General features: G+C 39.1%; 1 protein-coding gene across 1 annotated transcript in view; it reads left to right on the top strand.

Moving 5' to 3' along the window:
- The window catches only part of Erc2 (ELKS/RAB6-interacting/CAST family member 2), an 808331-nt gene that overhangs the window by 227666 nt on the left and 555867 nt on the right, over positions 1 to 24798 (top strand). The window lies entirely within an intron of this gene.

Here is a 24798-nt window from a genome sequence, read left to right as displayed (position 1 = left end):
ATGGCATATGTGAAATACTGGGTTTGATTCTTAGCACCACATGTAAATAAATAAAATAAAGGTCTATCAACAATTTTAAAAAAATTCAAAAAACATTTTTAAAAAGTATATGTAGACCCAGCTCTATCATGTCAGCTTAGGAATTGACTTCCTCAACAAGACTCCTAAAGCACAAAAAGTAAAATCAAGAATCAGTAAATGGGATGGTATCAAACTTAAAAAGCTTTTTAAAAGCAAAGGAAATAATCATGAATGTGAAGAAGGAGCCTACAGATTGGGAGACAATCTTTGCCACTTGCATTCTAGATACAGCATTAATCTCTAGGATTTATATAGAAAAAAACACCCCCAACGCCACTCAATACCCAATCAATAAATGGGCAATGGAACTGAACAGACACTTCACAGGGGAAGAAATACAATGGTCAACAATTATATGAAAAAATGTTCAACATCTCTAAAAATTAGTGGAATGTACATTAAAAATACACTGAGGTTTCATCTCGCTTCAGTCAGAATGGCAATTATCAAGAACATAAGTAACAATATATGTTGGTGAGGATGTGGGGGAAAAAGGTAAACTCATACATTGCTGGTGGGGTTGCAAATTGGTGCAACCACTCTGGAAAACTTTCTGGTGATTCCTCAGAAAACTAGGAACGGAATCATCCAAAGAACTTAGCATACACCCAAAGAACTTAAAATCAGCGTACTATAGTGATATGGCTACATCAATGTTTATAGCAGCCCAATTCACAATAGCTAAGCTGTGGAACCAACCTAGGTACTCTTCATCAGAAGAATAGATAAAAAATGTTGTATAAACACAATGGAATATTACTCAGCAATAAAGAAAAATGAAAGTATAACATTTGCCAATAAATGGATGGAATTGGAGACTATCATGCTAAGTGAAATAAGCCAATACCCCAAATCCAAATGCTGAATGTTCTCTCTGATATGTGGATGCTAACACACAATGGGGGCAGGGAATAGAAGTTCCATTGGTTTAGAGAAAGGGGAATGAAGGGAAGGAAGGGAGGATGGGAAAGGGAAAGATAGGAAACTCATGTCTAATTCATTCTACTATGTTCATATATGAATACCCAACTAGTGTAATCCCACATCATGTTCAACCTCAAGAATGGGATCCTAATTAGAATAAGTTACATTCCATGTATATAGAATATGTAAAAGGACATTCTAATGTCATGTATATCCAAAAAGAACAAAAAAAAGTCATATCATGTTCATCTTCTTAAACACCTCTAATATCTCTCTATTGCCTTTATAGTGAAATCCAAACTCCTTCTCAATATCTGACCTTATCACACCCACTTGCTTTCTAAGATCCAGAACATTTACTTATCAGCCTTATAATCATCCATTTTTTCCCCTTTGCCTTTATCTAAAAATCTAGTTCCCTCTGTGACTTCTGCTCTACTGGGTTGTTTCTCATCATCAAGGTTTCCATTTAAATACCACCTGTTAAGAGAAGATATTTCTCATCTTGTAATCCAGGTAGCTCCTTCCCTTTTCTTGGTATTCTTTGATTCAACATTTCATTTATTTCATTCATAGCATTTCTTGACTATTTGGTTTTGAAAATTTGATTTCCTCATTTTCAGATGCCTTGCCCAATAGTCTCATCTCTTTCTTGTTTACCGTGATTTGTTCATTTCCTGGCATATGCTTCTCATATAGTAGATACTCAATAAATAGAAGATGAATGAATAAGCTTGGACTGAACCATAGTCCAAGACCACCTGGACATTATGCTCTTTCCTCTTGTGTCTAGTGAACATGTAAGCTTATTTCCACTAACTATCCTACTTGCTCCATCTGTTGTATGCCGCAGTCCGGCTGCAGCAAAATAACCAGGGGGCAGGGGGGGGGGGTTGTGACGAGCAACTTGTGTAGATTGATACAGCTGGAGTGGGAGCCATTTATTGTAGGACAGGAGGGGTATATATACATTACACACAGCTTATCTTAATTAACATAAAGTAGATACAGCAGTCAACCAATACGGAATCTCCACACTTAATGGCTCCTTGGCGTTACTTCACAAACCACTCCCTCTGCAAAATGCCAGGCACCATCTTGACTTGTTTACAGACTCTAACAGTTGTACATGAGGCTGGTAGCAAAGGAAGTGAAAGTGTGGTGGTAGTCATTGATGTCTTTATAGTCTGGATCTATCATTAATTTGCTAATAATTCCCAAATCTGGGTCTCCACCACATTCTGAATCTTATTTCCAGTCCTTATTTTTAACAGCAGTTGGACATCTTTTGACTGAGCTTCAGGTGCCTCAAACACAACCTGTACAAAAATTGAATTAATCAGATTCTTTCTTTCTATGTTTCTCATTTCAACCAATAGCACTTTCATCTAATCATTGATCTAAGAAACCTGAGTATCTTCCACTAAGACTTTTTCTTCTCTCCAAATCAGTCACTAAAACCTACCAGTTTGATCCTCTGTGTATTCTGTGACTCAGAGCCCTGCTTTCTTTACCTACCATCTCTGCCTTAGCTTAGGCCACAGTCTTCTACTTGTTACTGCAGCAGCTTCCTCATTGGTCTTCCTGCTTCTGGTCAGGCCAGTTCCAGGACATCCCCAGGTATCCATTAAAATGTATATAAGATCCTGTCTAACCCAAGCCTCCCCATGACTATTCTGAGGAAGTTGAAATCCTTTAAGAGACTGAGACATCCAGGGAAGAACATTGCACTTACTTATGCATGGACTGTGAGGGATTTCTGGGGCAAGAATATGAAGAACAAAACCTGGTGTGTCACTTGTTCACTCAGTGAGAAAGCAGTGCCTGATGCTTCTGGGCTCTGTGCTTGTTCTGGAATATCCAGAATATCCAGAATGGACAAATATCTTCCTCTTCTTTTTTCCCCCCCTTATCTTGGCCCCTTCTTTACGTCTTCTATATACCCTTTTTAACAATCCTTGTCTATGTGTGCATCTTTATTTCTATAAGGTCCTACAATGTGTGATTCTAGTTTGTTTGGGTTACAAATGCAGCCTGGATGACAGAAGTTGATCATTGTTTCTAGATGTGCGTTTCTGACTCCTAACACCTGAAGTAAAGACTGATTCCTGTCATCATTGTTAAGTCTTGTAACTAAATGCAAAGAAGTTTTTGCATTTTGATAGTCTCTAGTTTGTCCTTTTGCTCACTGCCACTGTCTCCACCATTGCCAATAATAACAAATACTTGCTGAGAAATGGAGAATTGAAAAATACTAGTGGACTGTGATAATCAACTATTTGGGTCATTACCAGCCTGTTTTAAATTAGATGGATTAGAATGGAGTAGAGTAGATCAAAAATGTCAGTGTTTCTCATGTGTACTCTGTGGAGGAATAACTTCATGCGAATTTTGTTTTTGTAAATACATGTATAAATTGCTATTGCACAACCAGTATTTTGTGCCCCTTTTTATGGGAACACAAATGTGCTGCATCTTCCACATAGAAGATGGGTGGCTATGCTGCTAATGAAATGTGTGCAAAAGTGAATAGTCTACTTCTAGGTCTGTCCTATAAAAACTTTGACTCAAATAACTTGTGACTTAAGTTATTTGCTATGGTAGTAGGCCTATTCTATATGTTAGAAAACTGTGATCCAAAAATTCAAAAGCCTTTGTATTATCACATTTAATTTTCATGACCTGTGAAGCAACTACTATTACTTATTCATGTTTTATAGATGCTGAAGCTGAAATACAGAAATGTTAAGTTACTTGCTCAAGGCCACACACCTAGAACTTAGGGACATAGAATTTGAATCCAGACCATGGGGTCTACAAAGTTTGGGTTTTACTTATTGGTCGACTGATTGATTGATTGATTGTTGGTACCAGGGATTGAACTCTGGGGCACTCAACCACTGAACCACATCCCCAGCCCTATTTTATATTTTAATAGAGACAGGGTCTCACCTCACTTTTTTTCTGAGACTGGCTTTGAACTCCAACCCTTCTGTCTCAGCTTCCCAAGCCGCTGGGATTACAGGTGTGCACTACCACGCCTGGCTCAAAGCTTGTTTTTCTTTTTTCTTTTCTTTTTTTTAATATTTTTTTTTTATCTTTAGGTGGACACAATATCTTTATTCTATTTGTATGTAGTGCTGAGAATCGAACCCAGTGCTTCACGCATGCTAGGCGAGCATGCTACCACTTGAGCCACATCCCCAGCCCAAAGCTTGGGTTTTTCCATGAAGATATTTTGCGCTCTCATGATGATTGCTGGGTCTCAGGCATTTTCACAGTCAACACCACTAGCTTTTTTCACACCTGAGGTGACTAGAGCTCAGTCACAACTGTCTTTTTACATTATTGTGAATCTGTTTTTATACACAAGATCTCTATAGACAATGAAAATACTATTATGAAATATGACTCAGGCTTCAAAGTGTCATGTTGGGGATTAGTAGTGTTATTCCCAGGGATTCAAAATGAGTCTGGCTGCCAAAAATCCCTTTCCCTGTTTAGGAAAGGACAAAAGGGGGTATAGTCCCATTTATAGGGGCATAAGGATAATTTCTAACATATGGCTCGTGATTTACTATCTTGAAGAAACATTTATCTGTGGCTCAGTAGCTAGACTTTGTCAAGCCAGAGATGATGAAAGTGTTTATGAGGAAGGGACTTGCCAGTTCAATTATTATTTCAAGGGAATGGCCAACAGGAAAATTATGCCATTATAGTTGTTAGAAGCTGAATTCCAATAGTGTCTTTGTGGACAGATTGATTGTTTTAAAGCAGTTTATTCAATTTCCCTTATATCTTCCCAATAACTCATCTCAAGAAGGGTGTGTGTTTGTGTGTGTATGTATGTGTGTGTGTGTGTGTGTGTGTGTGTGTGTATGTGTGTGAAGGTACTAAGAATTGAACCCAGGGGATCTCTAACACTGAGCTATATCCCTGGTCCTTTTTATTGTGAGATAGGATTTCACTAAATTGCCAGGGCTGTCCTTGAACTTAACATCCTCCTGCCTCAGCCTCCCAAGTTACTGGGGATATAGGTGTGTGCCTACTCTACCCATCAAGTTTTGGTCTTTGATATGTTAAAAACAAACACAACAACAACAAAATAAAAAGAAAGAAGAAGAAAGTTCTGTTACTCAGGAGTAAGTTAAGAGGGGAACAGTCTGATGGTGGATGCCATTGTCTGGACTCCATGGAAGAAGGGGTCTTTTTCATTTACTTTAAATCTGCATGCTCTGGTACTTTTCTCTCATGATTGCTAAGGACGTAGTATTGTGTGTTTCCTCAAGATTTCTGTGAGGCAAGAGTGGGGGATGGTTTTCTTCCTTTGTCTGAGGAGAGTGTGGGGTGTCCCTTCTGCCTTGTTGCCTAGCTGGTGAGCCACCCTCTTCTCTGAGAACAACTCCCCGTGTTGGCCCCCACCCACATCACCATCTTTTTTACTGCAGCAGTTTGCTGGGTGGGGGGGGGGGGGCGGGTGGCGTGGGTGTAGCCTTCCCCAGGCATAGGCAATAACAGTGTGGGTTGTCCAGGGAGGATTTAGGAACAATAATTAGCTGACTAAAAGTTGGTATACTTGTATAACCATACTGTTTTTATGTTTCTACACCATGCCACTGATAAAATACTCCTCCTCCCCAGAGAGAATCACTCTTCTTGTTTACCTAGTGCCCTTAGTCCCCACCACTGTCCCATTGGTCAGGTTTATATCAAGGTGTTACCGGCCTATTAGGACTTAATGACAAGTGCATACACTAGGTTTGTGCATGGCATGGAGACTATTGTCTCATTTTCATTAAAGAGAACACACACATGTACACACACACACACACTCCATTACATATACACATTCATGATAAAAAGATCAGGAAAACATATGCCAGAGTGTTGACAGAGCTATCTCTGATAGTGAGAGTACAGCTACATTTCACCTTTTCTCCAAGTGTTGTTTGGAAAAAAGAAAAAAAGAAAATCTCAACATTTTTGTGGTAGCAAACTTGTGACTCTTTTCATCTGCATGTTGTTAGCCATGTGCCTCTCCACCAGCAGCTACTTGCAAACTATTTCTCTGTAGTCACACCTTGTGGGGTAAGCAAGCACCCAGGTCAGGTGCCAAGTAAAAGCTGGCCTCCTCTGCTCAGGCCTCTCCAGATTTGCATTAGAACATGAAAACAATTAGAACATGAGAACACTGGCAAGTCCCTTCCTCAGTTCTTGTGAGAACTGGAAGTGCTGTGATGTCTGTCAGTATTTGGTGGGACCTGGCCTGTACTAGGGGTTCTGTAAACAGCTGCTGTTGTTATTCTTCTAGGCACTATAGTGTTAGCTGCTCACCATCATGATGTCTCTCTGCTCTCCGTGCTCATAGCCTTCCGTTTCCCCACTTACTAAATAGCCCCCTGATCCTCCTTCCTCCAATTTCTCAGCCCCAGGTTGTTGCCTGTCATCTCATGGAGCATATTTCTGATCTTGTGATTCTGAAACTCTTACATTAAGTCTGAGTGACCCCCTTAGGCATTTAAGGCTGATATGAAGAGGCTGTCTCTTTACCCCTACATTTTCCCCTGTACCAGTCAAATTCAACTATTTATTCATTGTGCTGATCTGAAAATTGGACCTAAAACCCTTATATTTTTCCAGGCCTGTGTGAAGGTTGAGTGAGGTATAAAGTTTGTATGTGTTGTGAACTGTGATGTATGTGATGGTTCTGGTAGTGCTATATTTATACTTTTTAGGAGTGTGATAACAAATGACCACAAACCTGGTGGCTTAAAACCACAGAAATTATTCAGCCAGAATTCTGGAGGGGGTTGCCCCTACTAGAAGAAAATGTAGGCCAACATGTCAGCTCAGGAACTGATATCCTCAACAAGACTCCTAAAGCTCAAGAAGAAAAAAAAAATCAATAAATGGGATGGCATCAAACTAAAAAGCTTCTTCACAGCAAAGAAAATAATCAAGAGCATGAAGAGAGAGCATACAGAATAGAAGAAAATCTTTGCCACTTGCAACTGGTTTGATGCCATCCCATTTATTGATTTTTGATTTTACTTATTATGCTTTAGGAATCTTGTTAAGGAAGTCAGTTCCTGAGCTGATATGTTGAAGTGAAGGGAATGGGAGAAAATCTTTGTTATCTGCTCCTCAGATAGGGTGTTAATTTCCAGGATATGCAAAGATCTTAAAAAAAAAATACCTCCCAAACAAACAAATAAAAACCAAAAAACAAACAATACATTTGATGAATGGGCAAAGGAACTAAGCAGACACTTCTCAAAAGAAAAAAATATGAATAGTCAATAAATATATGAAAAATAGTTCAACATCTCTAGTAATTAGACAAATGCAAATTAAAACTACACAGATTTTACCTCACTCCAACCAGAATGGCAATTATCAAGAATAAAAGTAACAATAAATGTTGATGAGGATGTGGGGAAAAGGGTATGCTCATACATTCTTAGTAGGACTGCAAATTGGTACAACCACTCTGGAAAGCAGTATGGAGATTCCTCAAAAAACTAGGAATGGAACCACCATTTTGACCCGGTTATCTCACTCCTCTGTATATATCCAAAGGATTTAAAATCAGCACACTACAGTGTTGCAGCCACATCAATATTTATAACAGCACAGTATATAATAGCTAAGCTATGGAGCCAACCTAGGTACCTTTCAACTTGGCCATAAAAAAGAATGACTTTAAGACATTTGCTGGTAAATGGTTGGATCTGGAGACTATCATGCTAATTGAAATAAGCCAATCCCCAAAAAACCAAGGGTAGACTTTTTCTCTGATATATGGAAATTAACCCACCATAAGCTGGGGAAGGTAAAATTAGAAGTTCAGTGAATTAGACAAAGGGGAATGAAGGTAAGTGAAAGGGGATGGGAAATGGAAAGATGGTGTAATGAATCAAACATAACTTACCTATGTACATGTATGAATGAATATGCCACAATGAATGTCACCACTGTGTATATCCTCAAGATTGGGGCCCTAATGAGAATAAGATGTATTCCATGCTTGTGTAAATGGGTACTACTGTCATGTATAACTAAAAAGAAACAATAAAACAACAACAACAAAACCAAAAAACGAATCCAAAGTTCTGGAGGGTGGAAGTCTGAAATCAAGATGTCAGCATTCCCTCCAGAGGCTATAGGAAGAAGCAATTCCTTGTCACTTCCAGCTTCTGGTAGCTATTGGCATTCCTTGGTGTTCCTTGGCTAGAGGCCACACTCACTCCTCTCTTTGCCTCTGTCCACGCAGAGCCATCTATATTTTTCTGGCTTGTGGCTATATCACTCCAGTCTCTGCCTCCATCTTCGAATTGCTTCATCTTCTGTGTGTGTCTGCTTGGGCTTTTGTTCTCTCCATGTCAACTCTCCCTCAGCCTTTCTCTTACAAGGATTCTGGCTGTCAGTGGATTTGTACCTAGTTTAATAATCCAATATTACCTCATTTTGAAATCCTTAATTATATCTACAAAGACCTTTTTTTTTTCTAAAAACCATTACATTCACAGGTTTTGAGTAGAGGTATCTATTGGGGAAGGTGGAGAATACTGTTCTGTCCAATACACACTTTTTTCCCCCTGAATTTTATCCTTTTACTCCTCAGGAAAACTTTATATGAGTGCCTAACGTATGTTGGGCACCTGTTAAGTGCTCCAGATACCATAATGACCAAGACAGATGCTTTACTTGTCTTTAGGGAACTTGTGGGTTAGTGGAAAATGTAGACATTAAAGCAGTGAAAATTTGAACAGAACTGATAGTTGCCTTTATTGGATCATCATCCCAAACTAATTTACCCCCCTGAGTCTCAGTTTATTGGTCTGCAGAGTGACTGCACTGCAGAAGGGTGATGGTGGTGGGTGTGGGTAGAGGTAGTAGCCCTTCCTAATTCACACACAAAAAATGCAGTGAATACCAGGTAGGACCATAGGTGTTAGAATGTTCTGAACCTCTCTCTATAGTCATGCTTCTGCTCCTGATGTTTTTGTGATCACCAGAGTTTGAACGGGTTTTGGCCCCTGGATTCAAACTAAGGTTCTGAGACCTTGGCCAAGTGACTTAACATTTCGGAGTTTCCATTTTCCCTCCTGAAAAATGGAGAAAATAGTTGTATCTGCCTCCTTGAGTTCTTGTCACAGTGAAAATGAGCTTGAAAGTTAAAAAAGATAAACAACTCTCTTCTTATAAAATTAATGTTTGTTCAGTTTGGCTAGTTTAGCAAGTACAGATTCATAGGAAAAACACAAAAATTACTTATGATCCTTCCTACAAGTGATTTCTTGTAGCATTTTGATTTATATTTTTCAGTTACTTTTTAAATATAGTTTATAATTTTTAATTAATACATAAACTATGCTCTTTGTAAATTATTCTTTTCATTTAAACTATCATGGACATTTCCTGCATTAGTGAATTTTCTTTTTAAACAAAAAAAGAAATTCATCATGTATCATTTTATATTAAGGAAAATCAAACATGGTATAGTAGTTTTATAAGCAGAGGCTGCTCAAAGGATTTCTCTTCCTTTGGAAGAATGGCTAGCCTTGGCAGTACTACTTACTAGGAGACCTTATGGAAAACTATTTGGTACTCAGTATCAAATAGGTGTGTTACTTAGAGAACTGAGTGAAGGCCTGCCAGTATCCAGTCTCCAAAGCTCTCAAACATCCCTTGGGCGATTACTGAGGCCAATAGATCACCTTCTTCAGATTCATCTGTATCTCAAGCTAAGGTCTCATCACATCTCTCATTGAAGACAATTCACCTGGCTCATGTAACACAGCATTGAGTTCAAATTGTGGAGATTTCCACTTCTGCCTCTACTTCCCATGTAACTGAAAAGTATGGTCTCAGTGTTCAGGGAGACCAGGGTTCAAAGAGCCTCCCTGACTTAAGGCTCATGAATTCTCTGATCCTCAATTTTCTGAGATATTAAGTGGGAATAATAACATGCCCCATGGGGTATTGTCATATGGTTTAAACATTGCTTTAAACTTCTGGAACAAAAGACTAGAAATAAATGGATGGAATACAAATGGGATTATATACAATATTTCTCAGGTAGTTGTTTATCTTCTGTATCTCATAATTAGCATTTACTGCACAACAAGCTGTGTTAGGACCATTAGCTTCATTTTAAATGTGGATGGAATTTAAGGAAGTCAACGAAATTTTGCAAATAGTGGGGGATGTCAACCATATGCAGGGCATGGGGGAGTTATAGGGATCTGGGTGCCACATTCTGCCTAGCTGTCCCAGAGCTTGTGGAAGACATAAATAAAGAATGTTGGAAAGATCTGGGTTATAATGATAAAGAAGACAGGCTGAAGAATCTGAATTGTGTTGTCTTAGGTTAGTCGTCTAGTTTTCTTGCCTTTAAATCTTTATGAAGATGAAAGGACATAGAACACTCTTATCACAGTACTTGGTACATGAGAATCATCCTGAAATATTGACTATCATTGTCAATGTTCTAATAGAAATAAAAGTAAAGTCCAAGATGGGAAGAGAGAACACTATGTGCCTGTGTGTGCACATATAGTGTTGTGCAGAAGATGGGGTTTGAACTGGGCCTTTGAAAAATGACAATGAATGAAGGGAATTTGCTTTCTGTTGAAAGGACATCCTGGGGGATTAGGACCTTGTTACTGTGTTGGGGATATGTGAAGAGTGACTGCACCGGTAGAACATTGGACCAGTTATCATGGGAGTGATGTTCAATTCCTTCCTAGGAAATGGTTTCCACCTCAGGTCTGGGACATCATTGCTACCTTATTCCATCTATCCATCCAACCAGCTCTGGGCTATCTGAGCTCTCGGCCAAGTTACTTCGCCTTGCTGGGCCTTATTCCCCTAATTTATAAATGAGGATAATCATAGGACCTCATGGAGTTACGGGGTGAGGGTTGTATGAGAGAGAGTATGAAGAAGACCTGAACTGGTTCAGGCTTAGACAGGGCACTTGCCAACGGATGTTAGGTACTATTATTTCAGCCATTTGCCAAAGGGTATGCCACATGGTAGAGGTTAGGTTAGTGAGACTGCCCACTTACAGTTTGCAGGGTGGCCTCTCTAGGTACAGGTCCTGGCTTAGGACCTTATTTCTCTTGTTTCTAGATTAGGACCTAGGATCCCAGAGCTCTCCCTGGGCTTCCCCTCTGCTGCCTTCCTACTTGCCTTTGGCTGCCAGCTTGCCCAGCAAGGTCTCTGCTTGTGCCAGAAGTCTACCTGTTGATCCACTGCCCTGCTACCTAGGCTGCCTCTCACCTCTTAGCACTTTGCAAAAAGGGACCATCTGCCTTATTGGGCATCCTCTCCCTGTGACTCTTTCTGCCTCCTTGCAGACTCTGTGTGCTCTGTTTCCAGTTTCCTGTAATTCCTGTGTTGACATTTCTCAATGCTTATCTGGACTCCAGACTGTGAGGAGGTGTTAGCTTTTTACTTGAATCATACAATTGAATATTAAACATTAAATGCCTGATATCTATTATATTCCCAAGGTGCCTGACTTCTAGGCACTGTTTGCTACCAGCTGGCTTTACACCTGGTAACCATTTCATCTCCACAACCCAATGGGATGGGTGCAGTTATTATCCCCATTTACAGATGAGGCCATGAGCTATAGAGAAGTCTAGCACCCTGTCCTAGATTTCATATTAGGCAGGTGACAGAGCCAGAAGGGGTTTGGAATTCAAAAAACAGTAATTACATCTACATGATTTTTAGGAGAAAGAGACCACTGTTCCTAGAGATGTGGAAGAGTTCTAAAATGCAACATTATATTTTATATTATTGACATGATCTTTAGAGATCACTTTCTGGTAGCATTGATAATTTTGTTACTGAGCCTCATACCTGAAAAGGAGTTAGTTACCTGGCTGAAGTGTCAGATTCATGCTAAAGAAGAATCATTTTTAACTACAGAATTACTAATGCTACCTGTCTTAATCCTCTGGCTTGTGCTTGTTCTCACTTACATCAGTCCTTTTTTCTAGTTTTCCACTACTTTTTATTAAATAATAAGGGTAAACAAAGACAATAATCCAGACTTGCATATAATCTGCTTTGAAGGCTAGCCAGTAAGGTTTTAGAGCAGGTGTAGGGTTGGCTTGCAGGCACCATCAACTGGTTTTATTCACCATCTGCAACCCTAAAGCTCCAGTTCAGAACATGAATGAAGGCCCAAAAGCCTTCATCTGTTGTGTCTGCAAGCCAAATATTTGGAAGTTCCACAGGGGATACCAAGGACCACTCATGTGTCAGACAGTTCTCTGGGGGGGATTGTTCCCTGCTTCTTCATGCACTGCCTTATACTGCACTGCTTACCTTGTTCCATACATTTAGGGATGTACCATTTCTGATAAAGGAGCATTCTTGATTGATGCATAACATCAGTTCAAAGCTGTCTATACAACTGACTCAATTTTTCACTGCTTAAGTAAACATGGAAGGAGGGATTCCATGGATTCTGCCATTGTCAGACTGTGCATGGAATGACCAGTTTTTGGCACTGTGTTTTAGGAAGATTAGATACTGGAGGTTTTCCAGAGATGGGTCACCAGTGTGGTTCTTATTTGAGCTCTTACGTTCCACTAAGAGTGACTCAAGGACTGGGGTGGTGGCTCAGTGATAGAGTACTTGCCTAGCATGTGTGAGGCACTGGGTTCAATTAGATTCACAGCATCACATAAAGAAAGAAATAAAGAAAGGAAGGAAGGAAGGAAGGAAGGAAGGAAGGAAGGAAGGTCCATCAACAACTAAAAAAAAATTAGAATGACTGAAGAACCTAGAGGTGTTTCACACACACAAAAAAAAATACTTAGGAAGGCGGGACAGATTTCTATACTAGGAGAATTATCTTATGGAAAAGATTTGTTCTCTGGGGGCTGTACAGTGTACATGTCAAGAACTTGGTTGTGTTTTGGAGAATGACAGATTATGGGTCCAAATATTAGCTTTGATTTTTAATGCTCTGGTCTTGGGCTGCTCCATTACTCCTGAGGCTCAGGTTTCTTTCTGAAAACCAGGGATAGGATAAATCCTTACTTCCTAAGTTTGAGGTATAGGTTAGAGAAAATTTATGTTAAGTACTTAGCACAGTATTCAGGACATGGAAAGCCATGAATGGCCAGTGTAAGTATTATTAAATCCTATATAATGAAGATCTAGTCCAAAGGGAAAAGAGTTGGAGGGAGCAGGTTTTGATTTAATGTGTTTAAGGAGAGAACTTTTAACTTTCAGAGCTGCTTCATAGAAATGTGACTGCCCACATGTGAACTCTTTCGAGCTTCATCTTAGTGACTTACTAGGGAATGTGCAGGAGCTGAATGAAAGTGAGAAGTTAGACCAGCAAGTTTTAATGGTACTTCCCAATTTTGTAAACCCTCAGTGTTTTATACTGTACGATTCTGTTACAGACGAGTATTTGAAATGACAGTCTGCAGCAAACGAAAGACTGCCCTTTTCTGTATAAATGTCGCCACCATCACCACTACCTCATGGTCTGAAGTGTGGCACATATCTCCAGCCAGGGAAGTCATCTGCGTAGGAACCACCCTCTACTCCTGTGATCTGCAGCCATCTGGACCGTGGGGGTGTACAGGGAACATGCTGTTGATTCATATGCCATCCCCTGCTGGCATCTCTAAAATGGGCCCTCTGGCTGGAGCTGTGAAGCAGCTAGGCCTTCCCTCTCATGCTGCCTTCAAGTCCTGGAGAAGGAAGAGGCCCGGTGGGAAGAGAAAGATCCAGGAAAACAGAATGATGGTTGGGTGGTCCCTAATGGCCCACAGACAGAAAGTTACACTTTCTTAATCTTGTTTCAGAATCTGTGACTCAAAGTATGATACCCAGAAGGAAGTTTTCATGTGGTATTTGAGGAACCCTGGAGTTCTAAGAAGATAGCTCAGGGGTCCCTGTAATGGACTGAGTGGGTGGGCTCCAGCCCTTTCCTCCCCTTGCCACTCTTGTAATTATAGAAGATCTACATTTTTTTTTAAACTTCTTTGTTCCCTTTACCTGGATCATGCTTCTTATGGGTGTTCACATTCTGGCTCCTGCTCATCCTCAGGTTTTTATTTGAATGTTACCCTCTCTGGCGGACCGTCCCTAACTACCACATTTTAGAGGGAGATAATGGCACAGGAAAATAAAGTCCCTTAACTGATAGTTCAGTGCAAAACTAGCAAGTTGGCATTTTATCACATGTTTGGGGAGCAGACCTTATGTGGACCTGTGTTTCCCTCTCTTTTTCTATCTCGGCATGTTCTCATTATTGTTGTCATTATAACACTTACTACTTGTGTGCATTTGTAGTTTTAAGCTTCTTTCTCTACCTTTTTCTGACTGCCTTTATACCAGGCAGGAAGCCTCTTGATGGCAGCAAACATGCTTGTCTTAATTCCTCCCTATCTCTAGGACCCATCACAGTGTCTGCCAAATAGTAGATGCTTAATTAATTAGAGACAGACACAAATACATACAGACATACAGATAGACAAGACAGAGAGAATGAATATATATGCATATCTCACGTTGGATTTGGGAAGAAAACACATCTGAAAGATTGTATGGCTAAAATGAAAGTTTTAATGCCACTGATCTAAAATAAGAGAAATGGACTCCTATTGTACTTAATTCATGTGGGTTTAGACTGTACCTAGAGTTCTGTGTATATCCTCTGAATCTTGGACTACAACAGATGATAGCACCCCCTTTACTGGGAAAATGTGTTCACTTTCTGGTGGCTGTGGTGCTATTGTCAGTGACTCACACCTGGCACCTTTACTGGAGGTGTGCCAGTAAAGGGATTGAAAAATTTCTTCCTGCCTTGAAGTGCCTGACAGCGCATAGGCAGTGGCTGCCTAGAGTAGGGGCATGGAATCCTATCCCCCGTGACTCAAGATGGGACAGACTGCAGCATGGTTCATTCTATGTAGCTACCCACAGACTCAGGCTCTGACTGGATTTGAAATACAACAACATCCTTGCTTAACTTGCTTCTCTATATGGCTTCTCTCTCTCCCTTATAGATTCCCCTTTGGGTTTTCCCCTAATAAATCACTTGCATAAAAGACCCAATCTTGGACACTGCCTCTTAGAAATCTGACGTGAGACATAGAAGTGGACTAAGGGGGTTGCGGAGAGTGTCTGATACAACACTGTGTAAGAAACGATGGATAGAAGACAGACAGAATAATACTCTTTAGTAGGAAAGACTTTTTTGGATCAGGAAGCTGTCATTATGGAAGGTGAACTTGGTTTGTTCTTTATGTCCTTGAATGAGTCCAGTGTGTGGACATTTTATGGGAATATATTTCAGCTCAATGTAGAAAAAACTACCTTACAAGGATGCCCCAAGGCTATTGAAAAATTAGCCACATTATATTAATTTTGTGTTACCGCCTTAACAAATTATTACAAGTTTAGCAGCTTAAATTCACACAAGCTTGTTAGCTCAGAAGTCCTGGTATAGCACAGCCCAACTGAATCCTCCACTCTTGAGTCTCACAGGTCCCAAATCAAAGCTTTTGAGATCAGTTATGCTTCCAAACTCATTTAGATTATTAGGTGAAGCCAGTTGCTTGTATTCATAGGTTTAGGGGCCCCATTTTCTTATTGGCTATCAGCAAGGGACCACTTTACCCTCTTAGGGGACTCCTATGGTTCTTGCCATGTATTTACACCTGAGAATCAGAAATGGCAACATCAAATCATTTGCATGCTAAAAATCTCTCTCATCCATCTGCCGCATCACCCTCACTTCTAATCAGAGAAAGTTCTTGGCTTTTAAAAGGCATATATGATGAGATTGGGTCCACCTAGATTATTGAGGATAATCTCCTTATTTTAATGTCTTTAAACTTAAAACTTTTGTCATATAATGTAACATTCACAGGTTTTGGAAATAGGTGAACATATTTGATAAGGGAATTATTTGTGCCTATTACAATATATTTTTTGACTCTCAGAGATTTACATCCCCCCATGATAAGTATGTTCATCCCATTCCCCAGTTCCCAATGGTTATCCTATTACAGCATTAACATAAATTCTAAAACTCTCATCTAACTCTGATCAGTTCTGAAGTCCTATCTTCTAAATGATCTCTTGTATGAAAGACACCCTGGATATAATCCATTAAGTACACCTCCTGGGGTACAAGTCTCTATCAGTGGGCCTATGAAACTGAAGAAATAGATATCTGTTCCCAAAAGGATAGCGCTGAGGCAAAAATAGAATTACAGTAACAGACATTCTAGTTCAAACAGGAAAAATGGAAGGTAAAATAGAGTCACAACTCCAACGCAGTGGTAAAATCCAGCTGGGAAATCTATTAGTTTTCACAACCTGGGAAAAAAAATCCTCTGTGGTTCTTAGTGTCATGCTCAAAGCCTGTGGCACCCAGCATCCCCAGGTGTTTTCCCACCCAAGTACCAACTAGGCCCAGTCTTGCTTAGCTTCTGAGATCTGATGAGATCAGGTACACAGGTTGGGGTTTATGCTCAGGATGCTGGTAAGAGTACCTGACACTGTCATGAGAGAAAGAGTGGGTAGTGACTGCTTAGTAATTGGAAAGCTATCAGCATAGGAAGAGTGATATGTTGCTTATATTCTCAAATGAATAGAAAAACACTAGTTATATATAAGATTTGGAGAGGTTATTTCAGCTCACACAGGAGTACAAGAGGAATGTAAAGGTGGGCTAAGATTAAGCACCTCCTGTACTATTCCATGAAGCTTTCCATAACTTTCCTTCTGTCATCAGGTCTGGGTTTTAACTTCTCATTCTATTCCATAGCATGTTGTTCCCATGACAGAGTCCTATAATCGAACTAAGAAACAAACCAGAAGTCAGATTTAGTTACCTGTTAAAATCTTAGATGTTTGCAGAGCATGAAGGGACTACAAATAGCAATATAAACCAAGTGTTATGTTAGTAATTAAAGGTGTGAGCTTAGGCGTCAGACAGGCCTTGGTCACACCTTCAAGTGTTACTAGCTCTGTGATCTTGGTCGTGTTATTTAACTCTCTGAGTCTGATTGTCTGCGCCTTTCCCATGGGGGTGGTAACTCCTCCCTCTAGGGATGCTGTGCTATCAAACCAAAAGGGAAGGAAAGCACAGGACTGTATGTAGTAAGTGGTGGCTGCTGCTGTTCATGTTGAGATTAACATTTGCGATCTTGTATTCTAGTTATGTGTTCACTTTTCTATTAGATAATCAAGCTTCTTAGGGCCTGGGGTGGTGTTTTTTTTTTCTTTTCTTTGCATTGTCTAGCACATATGAGGTGCCCAGTAATTACTGAATTGAATAACTACATTGTCTCTTTTAGGAAACTACCAACACAATTCACCAATTATATGAAGCTGGTATCTCATTCTATTAATTTGTCTGTATCATAGCATATAAAGGACCAAGACACATTTGTGAGAAAAGTTTTTAATGCAACTGTAGTATAAAGACCAAGTTATGCATTAAAACAAATTGAGGTGGAAATGTATGTGTGTAGATTCAAATCATATAGTCTTAAGCTCCCAAATTTCCATTTTTATGTGTGTATGCAACTAAAAAAATAATTTACTGGTAAGTTTATATCACATTTATGTATTTCTATGGAAACTATTTCCCTGTCTTTAGAATTTGAAGGTTCCTGTGTAAGACCAAGATCTTTTATCTACCCCTTCTGCATTTATTAGCTTCATTTCTAAATAAGATTTGGAGAGGTTATTTTAGCTCACTCAGGAATACAAGAGAGGAGTCTAATAGAGGAATATAAAGGTGGGCAAAGCATTATAAAGCATTCTCTGCATCACTCTTTCTTTTCCAACAACAGTGGACAACTTGCTGTTTCCTAAATCTTCTGGGTATGATATCAACTCCATTGAGAATGCATGCTTTACAACAAAAGCTCCAGAAGGCAAGGACTGTGTTTTACTTGGCACAGAGTGGGTCTTCGGTAGATACTTCTTGAATTATATTACTCAGTTATATCTAGTGGCAGTGCATTAGTGATCACCAGTATCACAGCCCAGAAGAAGTGGGCAGAGAAGGCGTTTTGCCAGGCTACATTTCTACTACGCTTTTAGGACTACTAACAACCATTTGTTTTAGTTGGCTTTTGTTGCTGTGACCAAAAGACCTGACAAGAACAACTTAGAGGAGGAAAAATTTTATTTGAGCTTATGGTTTCAGAGGTTCAGTCGATGGTCAGTCAACTCCATAGCTATGGGCCCAAGATGAGGCAAAACATCATGGTGGAAGAGGTTGGCAGAAGAAAGCAGCTCAAGACATGACAGCCAGGAAACAAAGAAAAAGAGAGAATTCCATTCATCCAAGACAAAATATAAACCCCAAAGACATGCCCCAGTGACCTACTTCCTCTAGCCACCCTCTGCCTGCCTACAGTTAATCCATTTAAGTGAATTAATCCACTGAATAGGTCACAGCTCTCATAATGAATCATTTCACCTCTGAAATTCTCGCATTGTGTCTCACATGAGCTTTTGAGGTATGTCATAACTGAAACATAATACCACTCAAGAGCAACAACAGTAATAAAGGCGTTTCATTCATTGAGTGTGTATGGTATGCCAGCCCAGTTGGATATTTCACAAGCTTATCTCAACTTTACCACCCCGTTAGGTATCTATGATACTGGCAAGCAAACTGAAGAGAAAATTCAGCAACTTGGCCAAGTTCCCATTCCTAATAGATGGAGGGGATAGCATCATTAATTTCTTGCTTTCTTATATAGAAAAGAATGTGACCTGTAACACGTCTGCCTTTTAGAATCCGTTTGAGGTTTTTCTTGGTGGCCTGGTATGTGATCAATCTTTAAATACTTCATGGGGTCTTGAAATGGAGGCCTATAGGATCCAAAGTTCAGTATAACTATTGATTTGGCCCTATTCAAATATCTTATATTATTTTAAAATGCTTTGTATGTCAAATACTGAAAAGGATGCTAATATAGTTATCTCTCAGTATTTGCACAATTTTGATTCCAGGACCCCATTAATAATACCAAAATCCACAAATGCTCAAGTACGTTCTTATATAAGAATGGTACTGGCTTATCCTCCTATATAGTTTAACCTCCAGATTACTTACAATACCTAATACAGTGTGAGTTCTATGTAAGTAATTGTGATAATGTATTATTTAGGGAATAATAACAGGGAAGAAAAGTCTTTATGTTCAGTACACTTTTTTTTCCCTAAATATTTTTGTTCTGTGGTTGGTTAGATTCAGGGATGCAGAACCCACAGATATAGAGAGATGAATATATTTGGTAAAAAATTTTTTCCCCAGTTCTGTGTGCCTAAACATGTAAAGACATGATTTGAATAGCATGGCAATCAGTAACATAGGCTCTGGAGTCAGACTGCCTGGGATAAATCACTGCAGTGCAATTTGGTAAGTTTTCTTGGGAAAGTCACTAACTTCTCTGTTTTTGTTTCATGTGGAAAATCATGATAATAATAGTACCTTCCTAAGGAGGTTATTTTGAGAATTAAACACATTAATATTCATAAAGTACTTAGAGTGCTTAGTGCATAGCAATGTACAAGTAACTATTAGCTATTATCATCTTTCACAGCAGACTTTTTTTGCTCAAGAGTACTGTAGGACTTAGAGGCTTATAAGTACAATCTCATTTATACTATGCTATTTAAGTAGTCATTCAATGTTTATTGAGTATCCATCCTCAGCAGGCACTATATTACTTGCTGGGAATATAATGCACAGAGAGAGTCCTGGTGCTCATGGAATTTACCCCCAATAGTGGAAACATATGTGAATCACTTATATGCAATTTTATAAATTAGTATAAAGCTTTAGTTGTATTCGATGATATGAAGAACATGTATACAATGCTATGAGAATATATATGAAGGCATGGGATATAGACTAGTCCAGAGGGTCAGCTAATGACCTTCTTGGAACATATTTGTAATCTATGACTGTATAACAAATTACTGCAGTCAGTGGCTTATGGTAATAATCATTATGGTTACTCTTGAACAGGGATTCTAGTTCTGTGAATGCTTGACTTAGAATGTATTATCTACTTTCATGATGGCTCTTTTGCATAGCTGTTGTCAAGAAACCTCAGTTACATGTCACATGAGCCCCTCCATAGGACAGCTTGATAGCTTCATAGTGTGACAGCTGGCTTTGGCCAGAACAGGTGATCCAAGGATGTGAACAAGAAGGAAGTTATAATATCTTTAATGCCCAAGCCACAGAAGTCACCCATGTCACTCTGTTTGTTACAAGTGAATTATTGTGTCCATTCTACAGTGAAGGGGAAGATATTTAGGCTTTACCTTATAAAGGGAATATAAAAAATGTGAATTTTGAACTACCACATGAGGAATAGATGTCTTTCCTTACATTGCTAGAAAGAGTATTAAAGACATCCTACACTCGGGGTTGTCAAACTTATGTAAAGGGCCATATAAGTAAATATTTTCAGCTTTATCAGGCCATCTGGTCTTTATCACAACTACTCAACTCTACCACTATAGCATGAAAGTATTGATATGCAGTATGTAAATGAGTAGGCATAGCAATATTCCAATAAAACTATTTAAAAACAACAATAACAAAAAAGCGGTGGGCTGGACTTGGCTTGTCAGCTACAGTTTGATGACTCCTGTATACAAAACAGCATAAAAGCATGGAGGATTATCCCAAATTGAAGGAATAAACATGTTTCAGAAGGAAGAAAATTATTGTATATTTAAGAGGCCTAAAATAGAGTTGGGTTCCCCCCATGTACTGGGAGGCTTAGTAAAACACTATAAAATGGGGGGAAAGAGTAGGAAATGATTATTTATACAGATAAATTGTAATAACAGAAAATTGTTAAGGCAAAAACCAAAATGCAATACGGACAGCTGGTATTTCGGAAAATTACAAAACCGTGCACATTCCAATTGATTCTTAAGGGTTTTCTGGGTCACAGATCTCTTTTAAGTGCCACGGTATTTGATGACTTAATACTATCATTTGAAATCTATCAGAATAAGTTAAATCTTGTTCTTCCTGTTTGAGAGAACACAAGGTGCTCCTAGGGAAATCCGTGAGTTAAGATTGGTGCACAATGGGTGATTCTCTGAGGTAGTTAGGGATAGTTAGAGCATATAGCAGCCAACTTATCTTACTATCTATTTAGAAAAATTTGGCAAGCGATCATATGCTACAATCTCTTTCTCTTTCTCTAAATCTCTTTTGTGATTCAAAAGCAACGAACAATACAGAACTGATAGGGTTTTAAAGCAGAAATATGGGATTTTCACAGAAAGAGGCTGGAAACTCAGAGACTTATTAGAAGTTTAATTTTCACTCATACCCCCATCTGGTGTTAAGTGTCAACAGCCTTTTCAAATAGTGTTTCAGGAACCCAGGCTCTGTTTATCTTAGGGCTTTGCTGTCTTCTTGGGTCTTGGAGTCCTTTACCTCTAGACAGCAGACAAGAGGGAGGGTGGAGGACTAACTGGGAAGTTTCTATGGAAGGCAAGTTTTTCATTTCTTTCCACATTCCTCTGGCCAGGAATAAAACCCATCTAGATACAAAGGTGTGTGGGTGGTAGTGATGGGCTTCCTGGCAAGAACTCTACTCTTTGAAAGAGAAGCATCAATCTTTTTTGGGCAGTTGATCCTCTGTCATAGGCACAGTGAGCATTTTCCCCTCTTCATTGTTATTTAATTATGTTTAGTGCTTAGAGGTGGACAAAAGTCTTAGATTGGACTTTTACACATTCCATGTAGTGTGGATACTAGGTTATAATCCTCTTTACCTGACAACTTAGGAATTTTCTTAACTATCCTTAAATAGGATAGTTAAGAAAATTAGAATTATTCCTCCCTCCCTCTCTCTCTCTCTTTTTTTTTAAAGAAGTGACACAGAGGACAAGGGCCCCGTTTGGATTTTGAGCTGGTTTATATTACAATAGAATTTGTATAATTTTAGAAAAGAGAACTCTGTTTCCATTTTTGCTAAACCATTGCCATAAGTTTGGCTTTTTTATTGCACAATTTTCCTTAACAATATTTTTGTTTTTGGCAGAAATTATAATAGCACATGCCTTTACCCTATGTTTTTTATTTTCACTCTGTTGCCTAGTTGGTTCTTGATTATTTTTACTTGTTTTGTGCAAGCTTAACCTCTCTCCTCAAATTATCTCAAAATTTTTATTCTGGAACAGTATTCATGGTATAAATTTATCATGGATTTTATTTCTCAGTCTTTCTTTTTGAGTATAATTTGGATGCCACTTGATATTAGACCTCATGATCTGTGAAAGTTATTTCTCTTCTACCACTTACTATAGAAAAATTCTGAGTGATTTATTTTCTATGTTCTCTTCTATGAGATGGTATTGGTTCAGAGAACTCCAACAATGTTGCAGGTAATGTTGAGGGCTAAGCGGCTTTTTATGAAGTTCATTGAAGTCCTCCTAGGATTTACCCCCTAGTGTACTAAAACTGGGTTGTTCTGATTCATGAAAGCTGATTGAAACTTGTTCTACCAACTAATGTTACAAATTAAATTTAGAAACTCATAATTAAATTGCATGAAAACTCAAAACTCATTAGTTTTTAATTACATTACTGTTATCTAGGATATTGAGGTTATTACATATGTTGTGTCTGCAGAAAACACTACACAATGGTGTGTTATTGTGCCCATTATCAATCAGTTTTCCATCGCTATAACAATATGCCTGACACTAGGTACTTGTTTATTTAGCTCATAGTTCTGGAGGTTAAAAGTACAAACAGCCTGGTGTTGGCTCTGAGGAGAGCCCCTATGGCTATAGGACATCATGGTAGGTGTGCATAGGAGCAGGAACGATCACATGGAGAGACAGGAAGACAGAGTGAGTAGGGAGGGGCCAGTTTTGCTCTTTTATAAAAACCCTCTTATGAAAACTAACCAGAGTCCCATGAAAAACACCTTAATCCCTTCTGAGGACAGTATCTCCAATGACCTAATAAGTTCCCACTAGGCTACATTTCTTAAGGGCCCTGCCCCTTCCCACATAACCATACTTAAAAAATTAAACTTTGGGGGACACAAGTAAACCATATCCAAATCATTGCACTTCCCAACTCTGTATTCAGTTATGCCACTCAGGTGACTTGAAGTTGGCCATGGTGGGTACTGTTTTTTAAATGGGTACCAGAAACCCACTGGACTCACCATATAGAACATCTTTTTCATTTGGTAGTGCTAAGACTTGCAAGAGAGAGGTAGTGCAAGGGACACTGTAGGTGCTTAAAAAAGGACAACTGCCTAGAAGACCACTCCTTCAGGAAAACCTCTGCCATCTTCAGGGAACCTAAACATGCTTATATCCCCACCTCATTGCAGCCCAGGGCCTCCCAAACACACAGGATCTCTTTCTCTATTCAAAAAAATAGGTTCAATAGTACTGACCCCATCCCTTCCAGGAATATGTTAGGGGGAAAAAACGTCCTAACTGATGTGAGAGCATTTTTATGTAATTAGGAAGCACGGTTTTCAAATTGGAGGTTTTCCATAAGATTGCTGGTTTGTACTACTAATGGCTTTGAGGAGAAAATATCTTTTCAGACTGAATGATTTCCCTAGTGCTGATCCCTGGACAAGTGCATCTTGGTCCATGGTCAAGATTTCTAAGGCCACTGGCATAAAAGACAACACAATAAGATGTGATCAAAAGGTTATTTGGACTCTCTTTTCATGTGGGATTTGGTTGTTATGGTAATTTTTACATTCATATGCCCTATCTTTATGAAATGGTGGTGACAGTAAATGGTAGTAGTAGAGACAGTTAACTTTAAATACCCTTACTTTGAAAAAGCTAGAAATTATATTAGTCCTCTTTCCCACCTCCCCATTTTTTTTAACATTTCAAGTTATAAACCAGTAGTTCTAAAAGCATAGAACTACTCCATATTGACTCTAAATTGATTTTTTTTGGAAGCAGAAACAAATCTTAATGGAATTCCTCCACCTGTACCAGCAGCCTGGGCAGGCAAGAGTCCTTTTTTTATTCCTGTCATTCCCCACTCTCATAAATGAGTAAAACAACCAAAGCATGGCCTGAACAAGCCTTATCTTTATCTCTCCCTTCTGCCAAGACAACTTTTCAAAGTCTTGACAAAACTGTTCTTTTGAGGAGAGCATGCAAAAGTGAGCCTTCAAGCTTAAAATCGCAAATATGTTGTTTGCTCTTTCCCCCCCAAAACATTCATTATTCCAGGAGTTCTTGGGTTCACATGTGGCTTTAACCATTTGTGTCTCTCTTCTAACATTGTTGATATTAATGCCAGTTTTAATTTCTTGGCATCCTGACACATAAGCATCACCCACAGTTGCTTTTTTTTTTTTTTTTTGAGCAAGGATGGAAACTGTAAATTTGGAAGCAAGAGATTCACAGGGTTTCATCAGATCTCTCTGAAAAGTGTCACAGTTGCACTGAAATGGTTTTCAATTGCTCATTTCAAACCTAGCTCATTAGCAAAATGCCATGCTTGCAGTGGATTTGCAACCACGTTAGTCATTTTCTTTCCTCTGTTTCCTTGCCGTGTTTGTGTTGGGAGCGCAGAGTAATGTAATTTAGTAAATTATGATTTGATGGCTGGGCATCAGCCCCAGTGTTGAACAGTATTTGGACAATGATTACTTGCTGGCTTTGTCACAGTTGACATTAATTATTGATGGAAGTTTCAGAAATAGCGCATGTGCCAGGAGCATTTCACCAGAATGCAGGCTGCCG

This window comes from Urocitellus parryii, chromosome 3, assembly GCF_045843805.1.
Source record: "Urocitellus parryii isolate mUroPar1 chromosome 3, mUroPar1.hap1, whole genome shotgun sequence".
In the NCBI taxonomy this organism is placed as follows: Eukaryota; Metazoa; Chordata; class Mammalia; order Rodentia; family Sciuridae; genus Urocitellus; species Urocitellus parryii.
The sequence above is the reverse complement of the archived record's forward strand: the minus strand, read 5'-3'. Positions and strand labels throughout refer to the sequence as shown.